The sequence below is a fragment of the Amphiprion ocellaris genome, chromosome 1, assembly GCF_022539595.1.
Source record: "Amphiprion ocellaris isolate individual 3 ecotype Okinawa chromosome 1, ASM2253959v1, whole genome shotgun sequence".
Lineage (NCBI taxonomy): Eukaryota > Metazoa > Chordata > Actinopteri > Pomacentridae > Amphiprion > Amphiprion ocellaris.
In genome coordinates, this window is record NC_072766.1 from 25,373,941 (window position 1) to 25,385,995 (window position 12,055).

The window sequence follows — 12,055 nt, forward strand, 5'->3', positions numbered from 1 at the left end:
GTCACTAACATGGCAGTAATAAGGCAGTGATGACCCTCCCAGGACTGCCGGCCAGCACTCCCTCTGCCTCCTATCCCTTCAGCACAAATACACACACAAAAACACAGGCTGTGCAATTGAACAGATAATGCTGAACAGCACCAAACTTCTCTCTGTGTGATATATTGTCTTCTCTGCTTGCTTACCAATTTCCATTTATTTTAAATGAAACCTATTAGCACGCTGAAAAGCACAGCAAGACTGTCAGTAGATTAAAACGAGGGCCACATTGTTTTGTGCTGCACTGTATAGACCCCAAAAAACAACAAAAAAAACCCATTAAATGTATGGCATTAATTTATTCACTGAAGTATACTCATTGAGAGCAACACAAGCATATGACTTCTCATCATAATTTATAAGCCGTAATGCAAATGAAGAAATTAAACTGTACTCAGGGCTGAAGCAAACCAATGTGAAGCTGTTGCACCTGTTGCAATACAAATTCAAGCACATCACAATCACTCTTTACAGAGTCCATCACTTAAATGCAGTGATTTATAAAACAATATATTTATAAATATCATAATTGCGTCACTGCAGTTACAGTACGTTTCTTAAGGCAGCCTAAAGGACATCAAAATTTAAACGACAGACTGGGTTTGAACAACATGTTATATGTCAAATAAAAGTGCATATTTGTTTGCAAATGCAGATAAATCTAATTCATTTGTCTAAAACTGATCCTAATAGTTAAAATTAAAGTGGGTTTAGTTTCATGTTAGTGTTCATTATGTAAAATTGAAAACTAACATAAGACAATCAATTTTAATTTCATAAAATGCAGGTAATTTTACTTTTTTATCATTTCAAAAGGACACATCCTCATGTAGCTGATATGTATAGTGATGATTTATGTTATGATTTGGTGCTGTACAAACAAAACTGAACTAAATTGAAGTACTTGGACTGCAAACAGTTAGTTTAAGCCACTGAGATCCATGTCAGTCTGTACAATACACCTGGCAAACAGTTTTGCGTGGCTGCTTACACATATATGGTGGTGTGTCTGTGAGAGTACAACACTCAGTGCCATGTATTGTTAGAAATTTGCATGCTTAAGTCCATATGGCAACTTCCATTTGACCTGCTTTCCCATCCCCGATGGATTGTCAGGGCTGTCAGCCGATAAAGAATCACTTGACTTGCTATAACAAGTTCAAAAAGAGCTGATGACGCGCTGTTGATCCATGGAGAATCGGTAAAAGAAACACCCCTACTGCTTGCTGCTATCACTCCCATAGAGATAGCCATATTATTGATGGGGAATGGTTATGCTAATTTCTTTAGGGGAGGAAAACTTTTTTTTTATGTTGGAAAATGCACAAAAAAAATGAAGAAAAGAAAAAGAATTTCATACTCATCAAACTGAATTCCATATAACCATTTAAAGGAACAGCATGGGAATCTGATTTTCATAGTGCATAATGAATGTGGAGTATCTTTTAAAGAGAAGAAATATGTTTTGTCTGGGAAGGGGATGAAAGCTGATATTTAGGATATCTATTAATGTCTGTCACACACATGCACATGAACTGACTCACCAATGTGAAAGCGTCTTAAAAAAAAAAAACTTACTACAAGTATCAATAAAGAGCAGAACAACGAGGCAGATCATGTTGAACCTGATAATAATTACATGCGCAAAAGGAATGGTTATGATTTTTTTTTTTTTGCCAGGGTTTTGGGGTTAAATAAAGTTTTATAAGGAGGCTCCAGTAAATTCCTGAATGCAATTAAAATAATTCTGATTCTAATATGCTGTCAGGTGCGGATTACGCTCGGCCACAGATGGAGTGTCATGTGCTCTCGGAGTGACCATTTACATGTAGCTGCCTCTCTCTCTCTGACACATACAGCATGGCACAGGCAGCATGGAGAGGGGAGAGGATCATGAGAACGAGTGTGAGTGTGTGTGTGTGTGTGTGTGTGTGTGTGTGTGTGTGTGTGTGTGTGTGTGTGTGTGTGTGTGTGTGTGTGTGTGGGTTACGGGGTGGGGGTGGGCGGTGGTGGGGGACTGGGTTACGCACAGGGGGCTGTTATGAATATGACCCCGAGATATTCCATTGTGGGCCCATGTCCGGTTCTGCGGACATTTGATAGCATCTCAGTCAGTGGCATTAATGTGTCTCTCGGTTCGACATTTTGAATAATCGAGGCTGTCTGCCGTCATCCCGCCACTAGCTGTCAGCAGCACCGTCTGTCTGTCTGTTTTATCACACTCCTCTACTCATGCACTTACATTATAGGAAACAAGCTGTCCGTGCGAGAGAGCACTTGATACTTTTTTATTATTACCAAACCGTTCCCATAATAACCCCATAATCATTATATAATCCTTTAACAAAGCCTCCATTGAAGCCCTGTCTTTTGTCAACGCTGGGACACTGAATCTATAATTGCATTATTCAGTCTCTTCCACCCCCCTATAGAAGCATAATATATCAAAACCATCGTGCAAAGGAAGGTTTTAGTTGCAAGAAAGTGTTCAGCCTATGCGGGACGTCTTTCTGCTGTCTTTTTTTACGCACCACAAAAAAAGTTGTGCCAACAACTCCAAGTTCAGGGCTCCTGTTTGAAATAACCCCCCCAAAAAGAAAACTTTCTTTTTTACAGAAAGATTTTTTTTCTTCCTAAAACCTGTGTAGAAATTCATGCATTCGCAGATTGGACGAGTCGCAATATTGATATATCATATTTTCTAATAATTATGTTAATACCCTTTTTGCGCTTTCAGGCAGTAAGAATAAATCGTTAAAACATTTAGGGGGGAGTAAAAAAAAAGGCAAAAGCGAGTCCCCGAGGAGCGGTTTTGCGTTTGTATGCATGGGGATTGGCAGCACAACGAGGCTTATTTACATTAAATACGCCACAAGGTTACAGTGCAGATAGATGAGCGTCATTTTTATCACTCATTACTTCTCTTAAGCGGTGACTGACGCTCAGGACGCAGAGGAGGAAACACTCATTTATCCTGGAGTTTCTAAGGCGAGGAGAAGAGGGAAAAGAAAACAGTTTTCTGGAAAGGTAAGAAATTCTACTTTTTGGAGTATTTCGGTGATCTGGGTGTCTTTAAACGGAGGGCTGTTGTCCCAGCCAATTTTTAACGCTCGGTGCTTAAGCCGGCTGCGTCTCAATGGCTATGTAAAGAGGGCAGATTTTTAAATAAAAGAGTGTTTATGGGCAGTTCAAGGTCAGAAACAAACTAAGGTGCTTGTGAATCTGCTTTTTCTTTCTTGCCACGATACCTGAGGAAATGTAACGGCGGGGAGATTATTTCTTTAAACGGGGTTCTGATCACCGCTGGGCTCATCAGCTGCCTTTTATCCCCCGTTAACGGCGAATACCGCAAGACCAGTCGGCTCTGCTTTCTACAATGGAGTGCCTTTTTAACGGTACAATGCGTTTCACCTACCAGATAGAGGGAGTCCAAGCTGAAAGATGAAGGGGATACGCTGATGCCTGGCCATCGGCATCAATTCAAACGTTTACTGTTCGCAGGCAGGGGGACAGAAAGAGAGAGACAAGTAATAAAGCCGCATTTTTCATTTCAAACTCATGATGCGCGGCAGGGAGCAGTTGTAGAGAGAGGGTCGAGGAGTGGACAATCTTTAACAGGTCCTAAGCGCACTTTTCAACACCCCCGTCCTCCGACAAGAATATGATCCGGTCAAATCATATGGACATGCCTCATTATTCAATGAACACTGTTTCTCACAACGCATCGTTTACGCGCAGGAGTTAGCCGGCGCTTCGCCAAATTTAAAAGGTAAGAAGTATGGAGCTTATAGGCTAGTACGCAAGTGGGGTCTTACCGGGGGCTTGGAGTGTATTACTCGCTGGGAAGTCAGTTTTGGGAAGGATTGGGGTTGTTTGTGTGGGAGCATCGCAGCGGGGGTCCCTGATGTCTCCCCAATCATGATTAGAAAATAACAGTGTAATTATCCGTAGCGAGTAACGATCGTAAAAAAAAGCGACGACAAAATAGCAGCTGGGACCAAGACGTGGGCTGCCGTGCTCGACACCTTGCAACTCAGCGCGTAATGAACTATTTTTTTTTAATTCCGGGAGAAAAATTAATTCTTATATGTTTTGTTTGTCGTTGCATGTTTTGCTCTAACAACACTGCGTGTGCGTAAAAGGCGTCCGGGCGCACGGCTTGTTTTTTCCTCTTTTTGCAATATTGCACATACAGAGCAGCGAGACAGTCCTGAGACTTTTGGAGAAGTCCAGCCGTGTTCCCGTTTGGAGTGTGCACTGCAAACTTTCTACCGATAACCGCACTTGGGGCTGAAAGAATGCGTATGAGGGCGATTAAAGTTTACCGGTGCGTTTGCCACCACGTGTGAAAACTTGTGAGATGGAAGAAGAGCCGGTGAGACCTGCCATTTTGTGCAGTGATCGACCTCTCTTATGAATAAGCAGCCTCTGCATTATGCTTTGAGGAGACGTTTTGATGGCATTCAGATGAGGGGGGTAAATGTCATATGTGGAGACAACGGGCATATTAGCGGCGGTGAAATTGACATTTTTTTGGGAACCGCTGTCACTTTTTGCTGTGAACGGGGTCGAGGTTATGAGATTTGGGTTTCTTTTAAGAGAAAGAGGGGAAAGTTAGAGCGAGTCGTAAAAGGCTACAGGAGAGCGATGAGCATCCGTTACTGTGTAAATATAAAATGACGGAGCCCATAAGCTCACATTTTTCCTTGGGATGGAAGAGGTCGGGTGTAGGGCACTGAGCTTTTTGTAGTTTCTGTGATATATTCTTTAAAGAATCAACGTGAATTTATTATTATGAGGGTATTTATTTTTAAATATCCAGCAGCCTCACCATGCTTTAAAAGATCTCCAAGCGCTTGCTGAATTCCCACATCAAGACACACATGTTAGAATATCTGCTTTTATGAATGTTCAGAATTTAGTGTTTGTTTTTTTTTTTCAAAAAAATAAATTCCAAGTGGCACCAGGGATGATCGAGGGTTGTAATCCCATTTAAAGCCTCTGTCTCACCGTGCTTCTTGGGTGGGGAAGACCTTTTCTTGCAAGTGGAGTTGACCCCTGAGTGATCTGACCTGGGATATCCACCCACTTCCAACAGCCACCAGCACTGCATAATGACTGTGAGGACACATAGCATCTTTCTTAAAATACTCCACAATGTCTATCACATTGTTTCCCACTGTTTCTCTAACCTTTCCTAAAGTTGTCTGGAGCCAGAAAAAAAAAAGTTGCTTCTTCCTCAGATTCATTGTGCAAGGAAAACGAATAAATAGAGGTACTGTGCGAGTTGAGATGCTGTCATTGTGTAATGGTATGCACAGGGCGGATATTATGTCTGAAATAGTGTCTGGGCGTAAACCCCTTTTGTCAGCTCCTTTCAATCCTGTATTGGAGAAGAAATATCAAATGGATAACTGTCCCCGCTCCTCTGACAGTACAGGCTGCCTCACAGACCTGTTTGCCCTTTCCTGCTCCTCTCTGCGCTGCTACAAGTTGAAATGTTGTCATTCTTTTCGGGTGAAATATTTGGGAAGAGACACTGTTTAAGAAAAGGACTTGCTCTGCAGACTGGCCTGTTGGAGGAATTTATGCAGTGAATTTGTTATCAAGGCCTGAGTGGTTTGTTTGAGCAATTTATTTAAAATTCACTGAAACTGCTTCAATTTTTTTAAATTAATATACCTGTCAATTTATGTTGCAAACTATATTGCATATTGCATGCTACTTATTAATTAATTATGCAATTAATTGTGTGTTGTTGTCGTTAAAATAATTCTTATCAAATATGCAAACATTATTTATCTTCACTTCATGGCAAATGAAATTGATAAATTCTTGTCTGAGGCTGAGATATTTTGGAGACAGTGGGAGATTTATGACAGCAAAATACCACACACAAACAGTACAAGAAATTTGACATTTTCCTGTGCTGCAACTTTCTGACCGACGGGGCTCACAATCTGTTCTTTGGAGTCGGTGTGTAGCGCTCGCCGTTGATCTTGTATTAGTTGCTTTCCCACCTGTGCCCATGTCAGCACTGCTAAGGGGGCCATGGGCCGTGACTGACTGCGCCGATACACATCTCTAAGCTGCAAACGAGGGAGAAGGGAGTGATGAGAGAGACGGGGGGAGAGAGACGGAGAGAGAACATGGCATGCAAAGGATGGTATCAAATCAGTCCTCTTTTCACCAGGCTGTCAGTCAGTCAGTCAGTCCCTCAGTTCACCGTGGAGTAGACCCACTCGACTGAAGCCGCTGTGTTGTCAGTCCGACACATGGTGAATTATTCGCACGCTGACATGTACACATTCAGATTTTTGAAAAGGGAAAAAGGAAAAAAAAAAAACAATATCGAAAAATCACACTCTCGTTTAACAAATGCACATAAAGGAGGCAGCGCATGAGCAGACACCCCAGTGCCATCGCACAAACACGCAAACCCGCAGTGAAGTGGTCGCACAAATTACATAATCGAGCAATACGGAAAATATGTGTGTATAATCAATTGGACAACACATAATTCAAGTTATCCTGTATCCTGTGATGTATGCATCTGCAACACAGTGCAGTCCACTGTCAGACAGGCACCCTCACTGTGGCTACTTGATCCCATTCTCGTGTAATTATGGGGAGAGGGCTCCAGCTGTACAGACTGCAAGGCCAGGGTTCCCAGTCCGCTGGGATCAGGGCGGTGGTGGGCAGGCAAGATCAGGCCAGCTCTGCTCATCAGCCAGCCATTAATTGATATGTGCAGTCATTGTGAAAGCAACCCCCACCCCCTCCTCTCTGTTACCTACTGGGTGAAGACTGTGGAGACTGACTGTGTTATTTCCATTTCCAGTCTGGTTCTGCCTTATTCACTCTCCCAATAGGGCAAGATGGCAATGCACATGTATTCCAGTATGTCTGTGTATATGTGTGTGTTTGTGTGTGTGTGTGTGTGTGTCCCATGGGGGGAAAGGATGGTGCTGTAGGTCCTGTAACACACAGGCGTTAGGCTGGGTCGAGCCTTGTAGCTCCATGACCTTGATCCCCAGAGTTCAAGCCAGAGAAGGGAAGATGTTGGCGAGCTGGGCTTACAGTTGCCGTGTGAGGCTAATATGACAAGCGCGCACACACGCGCACACAATCAAATATGAATCAAATCTGGGATGTGAAGTCAAGAAGAGATTGCTCTGACCAGAAACATCACACGCTAGATTACACACATTAGACAGAAATCTCAAACAATACGATTTTCATCACATTTGTTTGAATTTCTGTAAGTGAAAATGTTAAATGATTTTTTTTTGCTCCCCTCTACCAGCCCGCATGGTGTGATGCCGAACTTTTATAAGGAACAGGAGTTATGATTTATTCCACTGTAGTGATAAATCGAAGCGGACATGAGTGACGTTTAAAGACGTTCGTGCCACTGACCTTTGCTTCTGATCAGGCCTTTTAAGGAATTCATTTTGCACAATCAATTTGTAATGAATGATTTTTTTTGAACCGATAGTGAGTGTTGATGTCTCAAAGCCTGTCATGTTCAAGTTATTTCTTAATCAACAATAAATTTAAATAGTTTTTTAAATATTCGGATTGAAATGAAAAAAGACTTTAAAAGAATCTCAAGGAAAGCGTTTTACCTCTGTCTCAGTTAGTGAATACTGAAAGCAATTTGTTATGTGGAAGATGCCATTAGCTCGAAATAAATGTGCTATCAATTTGAGTCTAGCTGTGTAAATGATCAGTCTTATTGAATCATTTTTTGAGCGAGAGTTAATGTACAGTTTTTGCTGTTGTGTACATGTGTGGCGTACTGCGCTAGGTGAAAGCCAGTGTGAGTGTATATTTTTTCCTGGTATGTTCTTTGCCCTGAGAGCTTGATAAGAATTGGGGGCAGTGGAGGGGAAGGTTGAGCGTTGGAGGAGCCGTGGGGTTGGATGGATTGGGGTGGTGGAGGTGGTGAGGGGGTAATCATGGACGTCAGTTTGATCTAAGAATAAAGAGTGTGGGGCAGATGAGGCGCTGACAGATAGGCTTGACTCAGTCCTCTCATGCCGGGGTGCCATCACAAGGAGCGTCTGCCTGTCTGGGCAGCCGAGGGAGTTGGGGTGGGGGGGGGCAAGGGCTGGTGAGGTCTGGATGGTAAGAGAGGGAAAGAAGAAGTGGTCTCAGAGAGGGAGAGCTGGGCATGGAGGTGGGTGCAAGAAGGATCTTTTTTTTCCCTGAAATCGCTTATTTCATCGCAATCTCCTTATCAGAAGAGTCCCAAGCTTTGTTAAATAACCCTGAGAATGTGCGTGCACGCAGGTCAGCGCACGTGGGAGTTCGCATTTGCAACAGTGTGTATATGTTCACAAGTGCAGCCGGTGCTCTGGCCTTGCCCTTTCTCTCTCCCGTCGCAATCAGCAGGCACTCATATCAAAAACAAGGAATGTGTCCTGAAAAAAAAAAAAAAAGGAAAACACCTTATCCTCACAACCCGTGATATTCCTCCTTTGTTTGCCCCGGCTTCCCTGCTGAGCCTCCTTGGCATTAAGGCATTATTGAGTTTGGCTTTAGTTTGGTATTTTCTTCTTTTTTTTTTTTCCTCGAAGTTCGTTAGCATTTTGGATTTAAGGATGGGTCATGCAATGTCAGGGCTGTTTTCCCTTTTGATGTGTCGAACGGCACTGTGTTTTCAGCCGTGTCATTTCCACAGACAACAGCTTAACACAAACAGGCAAGCACACATCAATCAGAGGTCCTGAAGCAGAGAATTGTTGCTGCTTAGCATTCAGCTGCGCTCAGCTAAGACAGTGGTAAATATCTCAAGTGTTCATGAGATGGAAGGTTATATGTGCGCGTGTGTGCGAGGCAGGTCATGTCTATTACCCACTTCACATACCATCACTGACTGCAAGGCACATGTCATGTCTGCTCTTTAGCTGCTCTTCGTCTTGGATGTGACCTCTGTAAACTTCCAGACCTCTGCTAATGAGCACGCCAAAGTAGCACAAGATGGAGGGAGAGGAAAAAGGGAGAAACAGTAGGGAAAAAAGAGGCAGAAAAGGGAGGGTGTGAGAATGCTGGAGAGAACTCCTGCACCTTTAATTATGATCAAGAGGTTTTCACCAAAGGACGGAGGCGTTCCAGTTCTGTTGCACTCGTAAATCTGGCCCCGGATGCCGTATATTGTGTCGAACGATTACTGTACACCATTATAGTGCATATTCAACTGCCTCTCCAGCACCTGATTTGCATAATTGGATCTTTAATGAAACTTGCCTTGTGGAACAAAAAATACAAAAAGAAAGATGAAAAAAAGTGGTTTGGCGTGGTGGTGGTGGTGGTGGTGGGGGGTTTACATATAGATGAATGCTCCTTCAAATATTTGTTGACTTGTTTTTGAAAAGAGTTTTGAAGAGGTGAGAAAAGGGAAAAAGGTGGCGGTTGCTGACAGCGTAAGGAAGACAGAGAGATAAAAAGAGGGAGAAAAGTGACCTGCTCTGGCCCAGGCGCTCGCACATCAGCAGCAGTGCTACAAATAGGATGAGAAGTGACTGTGAAAGCTGTACATTCCCAGCCAGGTCTCGCGGGTTAAGACTACAATAGCGGGATATTCTCTAGCCCAGGGGGGATTTCAGCTCCTCTTCTGTCGACACTCATTGCACCAACTTGTTACTCAGGGAAGATGGCTCTTTTGTAGAAGAGCCGATTCCACGCTTGCCTGGTGGAATTCCTCTGTTGCAAATATTTTGACAAAGACTAATCAGGAGCCATTTTCTGGGGGCGTGGGGAGGTTGCGTAGTCTTCTTGCAGTGACTGAGTGGCACTTTTATTACATATGCATTTGTACGTTTTATCTTGATTAGGAACCCCTTGCATATCTAGTAACATTTTTCTCTGATTTATAATTTTAAACATTGCATTTATGTGTGTTTGCCGAAAAGTTCTGCTTCCCTGCCACTTATTCGTTGTTGTGGCAGGCATCTGTGTAATTGCTTAACCAAATTTCAACAAGTCCTGTTTCTCCCGGCCTTCGGGAGGTGAAGGTTAAAATCCTGCTAGTGCCACTTTCATGCCAACGTGAGGGCCGTGAATAATAGCAGGTTATTTGTCCTGTCTCGCTGAAGGGTCTGTTGCTTCAAAACTGACAGTCATAGATGGGAAAAAAAGAAAAAAAATTCACATTTTAATCAACATGTCATGATAGAGACTATGAGGTTGCTCTCTTGTTTCTGCTATGAGTGCCCCTCCACTTCAAAGTGGGACAGCTAGTTGTTAATCAAGTGCTAATGTTAAAAAACAACCAAATGTTGATGGTGCGTTAAAGCATTTGTGCGAGCTTAGCTGCCTGCAAGCAACGATTTCTCTCATTCTGTGTGTGCGTGTGCGTTTGTGTGTGTGTGTGTGTGCATGTGTGTGTGTGAATGTGTTTCCTCTCCACATCTGTGGGAGTGGATCATGTGTCAAAGCGGTTTACAGGTGGTTTGCAGGGCAGAAGCTCTATAGAGAGGTGAAGGGATGGCAGGCAAGGTTCAAGTACCTCAGAGGCTGTGATCGCACTGAACTGAGCAATCCCAGCATCTGAGAGGACCCTTCAAAAGCCTCCTTATCGCTCTCCTCACTACACCATTTCTCTCTTTTTTTTCCGCCTCTCTGCCGCAGCCCCGTCATCTCTCCATCCTTTCCGAATCTTAACCCTCATTTTTCCTATCTCTCATCATCCTTTCATACCTCCTTTTTTTCCTCACTTCTCATTTATACGGTCTGTCACGCTATTTAGGATTTTTTACCATCACTGGACCTGCTTCTGAAAATGACAATAAGTTACTTATTGATAGAACAGCTTCATCTTTAAACGGTCGTGAATCCAGAGACTCGTCCGTTCACAGGATACAATTATAGATGAAGAAATACTTCACAGGGAGAGACAACTTTTCTGCCACTTTTGGTAAATGGTAGTCTAATTATGAGATCAGCTGATGCAGTTGAAGTCGGTGCAGTAGATTTTCCTCGAATCGACTATCTCCCAGTCAAACGGTGTTAGTGGGAGCTAAGACGCTGTCAGCGCAAATCTGAAGGGAGGAACTGGTGTGATCTTTTCTTACAGTTGGGTCGGTGTCTCCAACTTCTGTAAGCGACAGACACGAGCTGTTTTGGATGAGGATACATCAAGCTTTAAAAAGATCAGCCAATCACAATGTGTTTTTTCGACCTGGCAAGTTGCTGTTCAGCCATGTGAAACAATTATTAAAATGTCCCACAATAGTATGAGTGATGTTTAAATTTAAAAAAGGGTAAAAAGATGTTTTCTTTTTGTTTTGTTTTTTAATTGGTTAGATATAAAAATGCTTACCTATACTGTTGCAATTGGCACTCAGAAAACATTCCTTTTAGTCTCTAAAATATCACATCCACACAATGGTAGATTCAGCGAAGAGCAAGTTAAATATACAATAGGGAGAGTGATGACAGGACCGAGTGGGAAAAAACACTTAGTGAGAAACACAGTGAGCAGAAGGAGGGAAGGAGCGAGACAGAGAGACAGAGAGACAGAGAGGAAGGATGATGTACTTAACGGTATCTGTAGGCTTCCTTCTGAACAAGCGGCTGCCACAGATCCTGGGAGCCTGCATTGATAAATTCAGTTTGATAAAAGTCACTGAAATGCCGGCCTGTCTGCACACCTCTATTAAGCGCTGGTACATTTGTCACAGCCAGTGGAAGTCAACCAAAGGGTTTTAATGTCACATCAGGCTGAATTAAAGACTCAATCGAAAGCTGTGAAAGGTTTAAGTTTTTATTTCAAGTGACAGTAGTGGTGGTACAGCTGTGGCTGGTGCTAAAGATTACTGGGCTCCAGTTGATCAAGGCAGTCGTTTTACATTTTATATTTGTCTGTTGGGAATTTTGTGATTATTTGCTTCTCATTTTACCGTGGATGCTCATTTTGTATCTGATGACTTTGAGAACGGGAGGGGGGAGCATATTGTGGGTGTAGTGTGTGTGTGTGTGTGTGTGTGTGTGTGTGTGTGTGTGTGTGTGT

General features: G+C 42.9%; 1 protein-coding gene across 6 annotated transcripts in view; it reads left to right on the forward strand.

The window, feature by feature from the left end:
• Window positions 1-2,523: 2,523 nt before the first annotated feature.
• The window catches only part of znf536 (zinc finger protein 536), a 234,145-nt gene continuing 224,613 nt past the window's right edge, over window positions 2,524-12,055 (forward strand). For 3 of the 6 annotated variants that reach the window (XM_035952004.2, XM_035952001.2, XM_055009035.1), the window contains exon 1: window positions 2,524-3,066. The gene's annotated coding sequence lies outside the window, so the exon portion shown is untranslated. Of the gene's footprint in view, window positions 3,067-3,202; window positions 3,809-12,055 lie in introns of those variants that run through there. The other 3 variants (XM_035952002.2, XM_055009017.1, XM_023278425.3) reach the window with 2 other exon arrangements.